The following is a 12,763-nucleotide window of genomic DNA, read 5'->3' on the forward strand; positions in this document are numbered from 1 at the left end:
AAAAAATAGCCATGAATTAGAGTTATTTGTATAATAACCACTGAGGTACGTGTATGCGAAGTATTTAAATAAGAAGAATAACAAACATGTTTCTTCTTTTGACCCACTACGAGCCTTCTATAGGGCACAATATTCGATGACTTCTTCCATACTAACTCCTTTCTTTGAAATATCCATGTGCCACCCAAGCTCACCCTTAGGGAAGAATAGAGGGTATGAAAGAGCATCGTAACATCCATGATATGAGCGGATTCCATGTCTGCTTCTATCTTTCCTATGCAGGACAACACTATTCTATAACTGACCAAGGAGTTCGCTTCCCTCGATCCAAACAGTAGCCACCTCTAAAGTTGATGGCACATTGTATGTTCTCTGGTCCCGCCTCTATTCAAGGTTTAGTGTGACATGATAGTCCTCGAGGTGGTCTGCCTAGCCCACACTCCTAAGATGTTATGAATATGGGTTGTCATGAAGGATGGCAACAAGCCTCTCAATGACTTCCTTGTCTTTTTGGCACTTATCTTCATGACATCATCAAAAGCGATGCTCAAGGCTTGGATCATCGTCGTAGAAGTAAAGCTCAAGATGTCTTGGCTCCTTACCATCTTCTCTGCCAAATGACCTTATGTTGTGATAGATCTGGCCATGTGCACAGAAGGTGTATATGCCACTGTTTTTTCATCTTGCAGTAGCGCTATCGAGGCGACAATATAGAGAAGTGAAAGAGAAATGGCCATTGAAAAATCTAATGTTGTTACGAAAGTGGCTAACATCTGAGTTGTTAATTGACCAAAGCCTCATAAGCTCATTAGGTACATTCAGTTCATTGAGCTCGACCTTTCTTCTGCGACAACAAAAGCCAGGTGATTCATGCTCAAACCTTTTTCACATCGCAGTGCTCGCAATTTGTGACAAGTTTTAGCATATGGGTATCTGTAGGCAGGTTACTATAGACCTTTTCATATTGGTCAAGTACTTCAGGGACAGAAGCCGTGTCTTCATCAAGGTCATTGTCTTGGACATCGTCATCATCTTCCTCATCTAAAATGACATTTAAGACGCGATAGTAGTTTACATAAAGCAGTGAAAGATTTGATTTATATTCGGTATTTCACTCAAATACCTTGCCCAGCATACTGGTATCCCTCATCCTCTTCAAATATATCTCCCTCATCATCATCTATAACCATCAAAGATACATGAGTTAGTAGAATTACAGGTAAAAATATACAAATGAGTTCAAATAGTTTATAGAATGTTAGAAAATAGTGTAAATTACCACTATCATCAAATAGTGGCGTTGTCGGTGTGTCTGACCTCTGCTGAAGGCTAGGTCCTGTCCTTTCTGATAATCATGTAATGACCATGGTTGAGTTATGTATAATATGATATATAATTAGGTCACCTAAATAGGATAATGAGGCATTAGTACTTACCGTTGTTGGTCACGGCTCATTGAGGCAAGGGCGTATTAAAATCCACTCGGTCTTCAGCCATGCATTCACAATCATCAAACAATGGTGTCGTTAGTGTGGCTGATGTAGCCTGAATGTTGGGTCCTACATTTTCTGTTAATCATGGAATGACCAAGGATCGATTAGGTATAATATGGTATATATGTTACCTAAATGGGATAATGAGGCATCGGTACTTACCGTTGTTAGTCATGGCTGATCGAGGCAAGGGCGTGTTAACATCCACTCGGTCGTTAGCCATGCAGTCACCATCTTTATGAGATGTCCTTGTGTTCGAACCAATGTGACGCTCAAACATCGTGTTACATCGGGTCAACAATGCATGTCTTTGTCCATATGTAACAAGTGATCTATGTGTCATATGGCTAGGTAGTAACTCATCGCATCCTTCATCATTGACCTCCTCACGAGGTGGAGGAATATAAAGAAGTGTTGCACTACTGGACTCTAGGATAATCCAATCACTGGATTTTGTCATAGTTCCATGAGCTCTAGATGCGCCTGCAGTGGGCCACACAAGCTCAGGAATAAATAACGGGTTCTCCATGGCGATGGACTCATGATGCAAAGTGTGCTTCTATAACTCCCTTCATCTTCTCACCCCTGCTATGATAGCCTCCTTTCGCCCTGTGGCCCTATAACTCAACCGTTGTTGTTCACGTCTAGCCTCCCTCTCTTCTGGTGCTATATTTATATATCGCTCCATAAAGTATTGGCTTCTTGTCTCATTTCGTTGATGGGGTTTATCAAGTGTAATTGTAGGGGTAGCACAATTAAGGTTGTGCTGGGTGTCCACGTCACTTGTATGTTGCAACTGTCCTAATACATTGCACGTATTATTAAGAGAATATGGAGTCTACACAAAATATTATTTTAAAACAATACTCATTATAAAATCACTATCTTTTTATGTTACATGGAACAAAACCTAAGAACAAAATTAGAATATATTCAACGTGCCTTAAAAAATATATACATGTATCGAGATTAGTAGTTTTGTGTACTTGTCAATCATGCTATCATTATATGCACTTATCGCTGTGCAAACACCTACATAAAATATTGCTCTTAATTTTGAAGTGGGGCCGTACTCCCAGTGAAACCTCATAATTACACATAAATTGTATAGTACCTATATTCTCTTTATCAATTTGCATAGGCTGGTACGAATCATTCCTGTGTAACCAATCATCATTTTCGACATCACCTGTGGTTTCAGTGTTGGATGCAATCTCGCCATCCGCAAAAAAAGAAGCACAACATATTATACATTTAGGTTGTACAAAGAAAGAGAATTGTATTTGAACAATTTCATAGTGTATTCAGATACCTTTAGATACTTTAGAGAGCATAGATTCGGCTTTTTTACGATGATATGTTTCGCGTCGCTTCCTATTAATTTCACTCAGTTATTATTCAGTCATTGCAGCATGTCGCTTTTTGCTATTTATTTCATTCCGTTGCTCTTCAGTCATGGCTGCATGTCGTGTTCTTTCTCTTTGCCTTTTACGTTCTTTTGGATCAATAACTTGTGTAAGTGATTTGGATTCACTTTGACCATCTAATGTGTGTAATAAGAAAAGTCAAAAAGGCATAGTAATTAATAGCATTTACTTACATTACAAAGCATTGATATTATATATACAAGGACCAGTAGTTACTTTCTTTGATCTGGTTTGTCAAGTCTTTAAATGATGTGCGACAACTTTGATTTTAAACGGGTTCCATGTACCTAAGAATGACTAATAAAACATAAAAAGATGAATCAGGTGTGAAGCTTATAAAACAATGAAAAAATAAAAAACAAAATCCGATTCATGTGAAATGACCAAATTACACTTAGGCGGCGTTTGGATGGGTTGAATAGGGATAGGGATATATGGTTGGATATGGATATGAAGGTTATGGACTGGGAAATAAGGTCCAAAAACCAATCCATCATTTGGATAATGGGTTTGGGTTTGAGTTTCAAGCGGGCCCCACATATGGTAGAAGAGAGGAAAAAAAAGAGAGAATTTCTTATTTGACACTGGAAAAATGAGTCGTTTCTTTCTTGGTTCTGAAATTTTCTTCGTTTCCTATTTGACACTCACTTCAACTTTCATTCCTAATTTGACACTACTGTCAAATTCGTTAGTTAACGGTGTTAACTGGCTGTTAAAAAGACGTTTTTGCCCTAAAAAAAAGCGGCGAAGCAAATTTGAGAGGAAAAAAAACTTGCGCCTTTTTTTTCAGCTGGGCGCATGTATCAGAGGCGGGCGCAGATTTTTTTTCCTCTCAAATTTGCTTCGCCGCTTTTTTTTCTATGGGCAAAAACGTCTTTTTAACAGCCAGTTAACACCGTTAGCTAACGGATTTGACGGTAGTGTCAAATTAGAGATAAAAATTGAAGTGAGTGTGAAATAGGGAACGAAAAAAATTTTAGAACCAAGAAAGAAACGACTCATTTTTTCAGCGTCAAATAAGGAGAAAAAAAAAAACATGAACGCTTTATCTCCCACACAGGTGTGTCCGTCCTTATCCATCCATCCACATCTCCACTCACACGGAGTCCACGGACTCACCACCCGCCCGCCTGGTGAGCTGTGAGCACCGCGAGAGCAAGGCGGCGGTGGCTGCAGCGCATGCCAGACGACGATGGCTACGGCTCCGTGCTCTGGCGTCGCGTCAAGCAGCTATGTCTCCGGTAGCGAGGCACATCTGAGGCGAGTGGCTTCGAGCTAGATCCATCCGAGAGGAGTGGCGGCTCCGACGGCACGGCGCATCCGAGGCGAGCGGCTGCTGCTCTAGCGGCTCGGCGCATCCGAGGCGAGCGGCTGTTCCAGCGGCGGCACGGCACACGGCGGCCCGAGCGGCGACACCAGAAGCTTCGGCGCGTGTGGGGTAGCAGGCTGCGGCGGCTGCGGAGCGCGAGGAGGCTGCGGCGGCGCGTGGGGCCGCAGGGCGCACCAGCAGCGGGCCGCGATGGCGCGGGCGCTAACAGGCCGCGGTCGCAGGCGGCAGATGGCATCGACTGCCTCGCCTACGCTCCCAGCGTCGTCTATGTCAGTACTTCAACTTGTGCTGCCACAAGAAGGCGCAAGATGTTAGCCCAGACCAAATCCCCCCCCAAAATCCATGGTAAGTGTTTCTGTATGCTTGTCAGCTTGTGTGGTACATGTGCAGTTGATTTTTTTAATCTTTAGCTAATTCTTGTCTGGAGAGATTCGAGAGCTCGGTGTCGAGCCTATACATATCTTCAGTTTTATCCTTAAGTGTCAGAATGAAGCTTCTTCAGTTGGATTTCAATATGTATTGTTGACTACAAAGAAACTTATTTCTGTTACCTCCCACTACCAAATAGGTAAAAAACACTGATTTGTATATGTGACCGCACAAATGATTAAGAACATTCAATAGCCTGTTGTGCTGTTTTTTGCAGTTTGGAATTTAAGGTTAGCACACCGTCCATTTCATTTGCTTTTATTGTTGTTTTGGTCATCATCCCAACACTTCAACGGGAATAAAGTCTATGCAACTAATTCCAACAGGACCCATGTATGGAGAAAGATACTATGAAATGAGCATTATATGTACTATGAACTGAACCTGAAAGATACTATCAAATGAGCATTATATGTACCATACGCTAATCCTGGCAATGATTTTCCATTTTTCCATAGGCTTGCATCTATACATGAGACATCAATATTGAAAACTACGACCTTCGGTTTCACCCTACTAATCCTATACATGGATTTCCTTATGGCGTTCCTGCAACCACTCCTCACTGGAAGTAACAGGTACATCTTGTTCCTCTGTTGGTGGCTCCTTTGTCAGATGTTTTTCCCTGATAGTTTCTTCATCGCACCACTAACATGTGCTTTTGCAGCAGCTTTAATTGTTACGTCATCACCCTTACTAAATTAATACGGTTATGCATTTCATCTTTTTTCTATTCAGTAAACAATCGTAGTCTAGTTTCTTAGATCAGTTGTATGTTATCACTTATGAGTGGCGGCTCCTATAGCCTCTCCTTTTCTAGACATGGTAATTTTTTTTATTTGTTATCTGTTTAGTTCTCTGTCACATTAAAAATACATAAAAATGTTGCTGAACAGAAAGCAAACATGCCTTGTTTTCTCTTATTTATTTGATAGTTGATGCTCGATTGATTAATGTAATAGCATTGTTGCTCAAGCTATTCTACCTCTTGCATCCTTGTATGTACAAATGCATATTAAAGTGTCAGTTGTATATTCTGACGGGTGAACTCATTTTCATCACTTTTGCAGTTAAACATTAGTGGGGCCACCTCAAACCTTAGAGATTCAACAGGAAGGCCATTTACATCATCCTTTTCCGGTCAATCTGGAAGATATGTCATTAAGGTTTAAGGGAATGATTTTTTTCTTAAACAAAACCCAGCAACATCATATTTTTAAAGCAAAAATTGCAGTTCATATATAAAGGTAAAACTAGTTCATAATTAGGGCAAAATCGTGCATTAGAACTGCAATCACTACGGACTATAATGAACATGATTAGAGCAATTTTGTATGCATCACTTATCCGTGACTTGTCGTGCCCTGTGTACAGTGTGACCAAAGAGCAGATCGTGAGGGAGACGCCGAGTGCAGGAGAGGCAGATTGTCGTCGATGTCGGGTGGCCACCGCGACGGCACCAGACAAGCGTCATGTGTCCGGGAAGCAGATCACGAGGGAGGAGGTGAGGGAAGGAGAAGCAGATTACCGTCTATGTCAGGTGGCCGCGGCGATGCACAGGTGTCGGCGGCTTGGAGTAGCATATCGCTGCAGACATCAAGTGGCCATGGGGCGATCTGTTGATGTCAAGTGGCCACAGGGCGTCGAAAGATTGGGGTAGCAGATCGTGGGTGATGTCACGGTGCGACGGCGACGATACCAGACTTCGCGGCGGCGGCTTGGAGGAGATTGCTGTCGATGTCGATGGCGAGTCATCAGGGCGATGACAGTTTTATTTTGCTAGGGGTCGTGGGAGGCGCTAATGCGGTCGGCGTGAGACCGGCACACTGATTGTTTGATTCCTTTTTCGCGGAATCGTTCTGGGCGCCGGTTGCGGGGTGTGTTTCCTGATGGATTGTTTCATTTTTTTCTGGCGAGATTTTTTTTTTCAGGGCGCTGTTTTTTTGGATGGCTGTTCACGGGCAAGCGGTTGGTTGGCGAGTATTCCCTGATTGTTTGTTTCCTTTTTTTTGCAAGACGTTTTTTGAAACATCCTCAATTTTCCGCGAAAGGAAAATCCACAGAATGAATTATAATATGATGAAACCAATAGTTGATTTCATCATATTATCATATATCAGTCGATATCACAGTCATACATTGTAAGATTACAGGAATACAAGATATTACATCACTGGAAAACACACCTATTACAGAGTTAATCTAGCGGAAGACTATCGAGTGAAGGCTCCTCCTTCACGGGTCATCATCAGAGTTGGCGTAGTGCAGCGTAGATTTCATCTCCGAACCAAACTTGAGCGTAGGCACGAGACCTCCTAATCCTTCTAAAGTCAGCATCTCTGAGAAGCAGGAAAATTTGCACACCGCCAGAGGTGTGCAGGCCATGGTCAGCACCGATGAGCTTTAGTGGAAAATATAAAACAAGGGGATCTGGCGATCCTAACATTTGGCTGTGGTTTGCATCCTTAGCGCATGAGAAGTAAGTAACAGTAGTATTGTAATAATAATATCCAGTTTTTAACACATTCCCAGCCACACACATTCACATCCATCCATATCCATCCACCAACCCATCCCAACCATAACCACACCACCATCACCACATCTCATCTCACACACTCAGGTCGACAGGCCGACTCCCTCTCGGCACTTGCCTTAACGGCCCGCAGCCCCTGGCTCACGGCCGGAAAATACCCCATCCCTGGAGGGAGAAAAAGAAGGACTCATCTCCTATCTAGTTTAAGCGAAACCCAGGAAAGGTCCATAGCCGACAAGTCAGCATATGTATCGATCGATCAACCATACACTCTGCAGAGGTTTTACATACCCACAAGATAGCCATCCTCGACGGTGCCTCGTCTAGGCAGATTCCGGCCGCTTGCTAGCCTAGAACGATGCCACCCTACCTCTCAGCCCTGGAACATCCCAAGTCTAGTCTGGGATGGCTGATACTGTGAGTCGTAGACAGAGCCGGGGCCCTCCGGATGTCAAGAGCCATGTCCACAAGGCCTCCTAAAGTCTCGGAAGGGTGTGGGGGCAACCGCGCACCCCGTACCTCCTTGCACACGTTCGCCTAGCAGTAGTGGCATTGTTCTACCAAGTAGTTCGACCGTCCCGCACCATATAGGGCGAGTGGGATGTAAAGGATTCCCGGTGAGTCTGAGTACTAGTAAGTCCTTAGGGATTGACCAAGCCAGAATGTCTCCATCAGGGTTTTCCATTTTACGTGCCACCACAGCACCTCTACCTCGGGCTCCACCTCTCCGAGGTTCACACCCAAGGCCACCTCCAATTACCATTTACCCGCCACAGGTATTCCATATCCAAGTGCCCAGGTAGCACCACATGGCAAGACTCGCCCCAGGCTCGTCGTTATTCCAACTCGGTCGACACATCCCTCACTCTCCACGCACCCAAGACACACGCAGCACGCTCGCACACCACCAAGTCTGGCACCCATAGCCAAACCATTCCCCGGGGGTTCACCACCAGCATCACATCCCCGATATAATGCGAAGTGGAGTTAATAATAAGTATAGTGGTATATTATGCAAGCAAGCAGGCAAGTAAGCATATATAAGCGAGCGAATGCACAAAGCAGGGTGACATGGTAGAGTGGGTTGCATCAGGGTAATAATGGCTCAGGTAGTAGCATGCATCAAAGTACTATCAAAGGAATAATTATAAAGCGCTAGCAGTTCTAGATATTATGCAATGTCTAATAGGATTCTCTAAAAGAGGGTGCTGCCATGACACCTGCGATGTAGAGGTAGTAGTAGCACAATTCTCCATTCGTTGGCGTTCCATTAGCGGGGTCTCCTCCTCCTGTGTTGACTCCATTCCGCAGTCCTTGTCGTCGTCCACGTTCTCTTGGTCCGATCGTCAGCCACTCCGCGAAGCAACACGCAAGGCAAGAGATCACTCAACACTTGAAAAGATGACAAGACGCAGGAAAATCCAATAACACCAGTGAGGCAATAAGAGATACACGACTTAGCCCTCTCGGCGGTTGTCCGATTTCCTCGGGCCAAAGAATCACAAATGGTAGTTTGCTAAGCACAAGTTTAAGTCATGGCCAAGCCGGTATGGCTTTAGGATAGATGGTTTAAGCCAAAGCTTATCCATAGCACACCACGGCTCACGATCTTCCGATCCGGTGTCATTGAATCGACGGGGATTGGAAGTCGGGCCCCAAGAAGAGGAACGACGGGGTTCAGCTCTTATAGCCTTATCCCGCAAGTCACAATTGGACATGAGAAGCATACGAGAATGAATAACACTATTGTGACTTGGCTCCAATGTACTTTGGCTCACCCGCTATGGTAGGAAGCGGTAGCGCAAAGAGGTTGGACAGCGACGGGTCCTCTCGATCCACACTACACATCAACGTCAGGAGCCGAGGAGACAGTCGTTCAACACAGCAAAAGTAGCGGGATTAGTTAGGCACGCCCATGTTATGCTCCCAGACACATCTTCGGGGAAGATGGTTTTAGACGATCGATCGGGTCGACACGCACGGGTCCGAGGTACGACATAGACCATAGCTTCGCTAACCCAAAGGGAATAGTCCGGTCTTTGATCCAATCATCATGGGCAAGACGGAATCAAACAGAGCGGCTATCGGGGCAATAAGAGCAAGAATATCCAAGAGCAAGGTCCACTTCTTCCAACACTCGCGCCACGACGAAAGACGGGGCATCGGAAGGAGCGACACTCAAGAACACCAAGTGCGTAAGCCACTCGTAGGGTACCCGACCTGGGTGCACTGGCACTGAGATATCTCTCGGATTCAAAGCGGTGCGGTTGTCACTGCGAGAATCAGAGAAACGTGATGGTCAAATGGAGTACAAGCATAGAAGGGCTTGAGCATGAAGAAGCAACTAAAAGCGAAAGAGAGGCGTGGCTCCATGATCATGGCGAGGTGAACTCACGGCCACAAGCTATGCCAACGAGTTGGCATTCATCGTTCTACGATTGTTTACTCCCAGGTTTTCTCCCACCGAACTTGGTCACGAAGGGCTCAAAATGTGCGGGTAATATCCGCATCGATATTGCCATCGATATTGAATCCATCACATCCATGTTCTAGGGCCAAAGACAGGAGCTAACACTCGTGGTACTATGAAGTCAACTAAAAAGCGAAGGGTCGAGTTACACTCGGCATCACGGTCATGGCGAGACGGATCCCGCGATCGTAACGTCCGAACGAGGTACGATCCCTCAGCCGGCTCGAAGGCTCGGCTCACAGGCAAACACAGACAACCATCGATAAGAACACACACAACCGAAAGACGTAACAACTCGACACGACCGCGGAGTAGCACATTCCATAGCGATGGGGATGGGTAGACCTGCACAAGGGCACGGTGCAGACAGATATAGATAGATCAAGATCACGTATTGTAAGTGTACGAATGAGTATAAGAATAAGCAGGAAGGGGCTTTCGTCGGTGGTCGGAGATGTCACCGAGGTGGTTGGTGAGATCACCGTCGTGGTCGGAAGGCTGGCCGAGGTGGTCGGAAAGTTGACCGAGGTGGTCGGAAAGCTGGCCGAGGTGGTCGGAAAGCTGGCCGAGGTGGTTGGTGAGATCGCGGAGGTGGTCGGAGTGATCATCAACGTGGTCGGTGAGATTGCTGAGGTGGTCGGGAAGATTGCCAACGTGGTCGGAAAGTACTTAAGGGTTGGTCCACATCGTGGTGCTCGTCTTTAGAAAAATTATGAAACTGGTTTCATAATTTTTCGACAACATCTGAATTTCTACGAATTTCGGAGATTAAATCCATTCCTGAAAAAGAAGAGGGAGGCCACGGTTTCTACTGGGCCGCTACTGGGCTGCTGCCGGGCTTGGCTTACGCGAAGAGGAAAGGTAGGCCGGCCTGTTTGTCGGCCCAAACTGCAAGGAAGAGAGAGAGGGCCAGCACTGGGCCACTGGTCTTGGTGCTTTCCCGCAAGCCGCTCAGCTGGGCTGAGAGCTCGATGTGGTTCCTCGGCTACGGTGGTCTCGGCAACGGTGGTCTCGGCAATGGTGATCTCGGCAACGGCGGTCTTGGTCACGCGTCTTAGCGTAGGCCTGCCTGTGGGCGCGCAAACGGTGGAGGCAGTGTGGTTCCGAGGCTCGCGCGACGGCGTGCGAAGGCATGGCCGCGCGTCTCCACATGCAAGTGCGCGTGCACGAGATGGCGAGTCCGCGGTGGTGTCGCCGGTGACGGTACGCGTCTTGCCCTAGTGGCTTGCTGGAGCTCGGTGAGATCAAGTTTGGGTCTTGGGTCGGTGGTCAGGGTCGCGAGTGCGACAGCGGAACCAAAAGCCATGGGGGTGCAGGGGCCCGGCGATATGGCATCCGCGTACAGGTGCTATTGGACGTGCGTGCGCGACGGCGGCTAGGAGGCCGCACTCGAGTGCTCGAACGCCGACGTGTGCCGTGTGCGTTGTGTCCGTGCGTGTCCCAACACCAGGGCTAGGCAGGGAGCTTACGAAAAGGAGACGGCTTTGGGTCTGTGCAGGGCAAGGTCACGGTCATGGCTATGGCTATGGGCTCCGTGCTGCTGACAGCGTGCTCTTGCGGGTGGACTGCAAAACAGCGGCCAAGCTGCTGCTGTGCGGTGCAGGCAGTAGAACAAGCCAGCTCGAAGACTGGGATAGGCAACGACACTAAGCAAGCACAGGAAAAGGTTGGGCCTTCAGGGTGCTCACCAGAGGGCCCGCCGGTGGAGGATCGCGTGGCGCGGGCCGGGTCCGGTGCGAGCAGGGCGCCGGCGAGGTCGGTTCATCGATGCAGCCGTGGTGATCGTGCGCGACGTCCACTGAGGCTGCAGACGACGACGTGAGGTGGAGTTTGGTGGCGCGGACGGGCTCCGAGGCGGGCGGCTCATCCATGCTGCAAGTTCAGAAACGGCGGCGTGCGGCGGACGTGACGCCTGGAACGGGGCTGTTGATTGAAGACGACCCCGATTCCCCATGGCGTCGGGCTCTCGTCTGCTGTGCCAAGGAGGGAGCACAGTGCGGCTTTGCTTGTAGTGAACGAAACAAGGTACGATGGCCAAATCAGTCAAGCACGATGACTGGGAAGGGAAAAACGGGAGCTTTGGCGAGGATGATGCTCACCAACAGGCAGGTTGCTCGACATAGAGAGGATCGGGGTCGAGATGGCTCGGCGTGGCGACCCTAGCTCCGTGTGTGATGAGCACGGAGCAGCGTCAAGGGGATGTCACGGTCATGGCGCTTCAGGCCCCGTGCACCGGCGTGGCGACGAGGTCGCGTAAGGGCGGCGCGGGTGGCTCCGGCTAGTGGGCACCGCGACCGCGTACAAGTGCGTCATGGTGAAGGAGCAGAGGGAGGCAGGGATGAAGGTGAGGCAGACCTGGCTATTCCTTGATGGCCTCGAGTCGCTACGACGGTCGACGTGCACGCCGCGGCAGCTGCCGTCGTGCAACGCGCAGCGAAGCATGGGGAGGCAGCGAGATGGAGGGGGCTTCTGTGGCGGCAAACAGGACGGAGTGGGTGAGGGCGAGTGCGGCTGAGGGGTTCTTATAGCGCGCCAGCTAGGGCTTCCGGAGGATGGACGGTTGGTGCCTCGACGTCCGTACCAGTGGCCATGCGGCGTTCATCCGATCATGGAGGGAGAAGCGGGGTAGGTGGGTGCTGACGTCGAGGTGGGGCATGGAATCGAGGCGCGCGCGCTCTGATTTTGGGAGCGACGGCGGCGCCTAGGAAACTCATGGGCGTGACCTAGGGTTCGGAAGGTGCTGCGCACGGTGGACGGTGATCCTCGGTGTCCGTGCGGTTGGGGAGCACGTGGCCTTCATCCACGGCGCGGAGCGGCTACCGCTGGGCACTGCGGCTGACCGATGGGTCTTGAACGGGCGTTGCGCGTGAAACGCACATGACGCGGAGCGGCGGCGCCTGGTGCGCGTGCCTCGCTCTGCCACTCATGCTGGGCTGGGCCAAAGCCTGCCGAGGAGGAAGGCGGCTTGGGCAGGCTGGGCGCTCGGCTGGGTCAGATTCGAAACTGGGCTCCGGTGCAGCTGCTGCTTCTATACGTACATGCATCTCGTATCCAAGGAACGAGCACAGGACCATGCAC

The 12,763-nt window shown here is 48.5% G+C and overlaps 1 long non-coding RNA gene and 1 other non-coding gene across 2 annotated transcripts; one reads left to right on the forward strand and one right to left on the reverse strand.

Moving 5' to 3' along the window:
• The first annotated feature begins 4,008 nt into the window (after positions 1 to 4,008).
• On the forward strand, positions 4,009 to 6,752 carry LOC136501205 (uncharacterized). Its single transcript, XR_010770201.1, has 3 exons — positions 4,009 to 4,595; positions 5,138 to 5,257; positions 5,750 to 6,752. It is a non-coding gene; the product is annotated as an uncharacterized lncRNA (long non-coding RNA).
• Positions 5,778 to 5,848, reverse strand: LOC136502423 (small nucleolar RNA snoR35). The gene has a single exon (XR_010770564.1). It is a non-coding gene; the product is annotated as a small nucleolar RNA snoR35 (small nucleolar RNA).
• Positions 6,753 to 12,763: the final 6,011 nt, after the last annotated feature.

Source organism: Miscanthus floridulus, chromosome 13 (genome assembly GCF_019320115.1).
Source record: "Miscanthus floridulus cultivar M001 chromosome 13, ASM1932011v1, whole genome shotgun sequence".
Taxonomy (NCBI): domain Eukaryota; kingdom Viridiplantae; phylum Streptophyta; class Magnoliopsida; order Poales; family Poaceae; genus Miscanthus; species Miscanthus floridulus.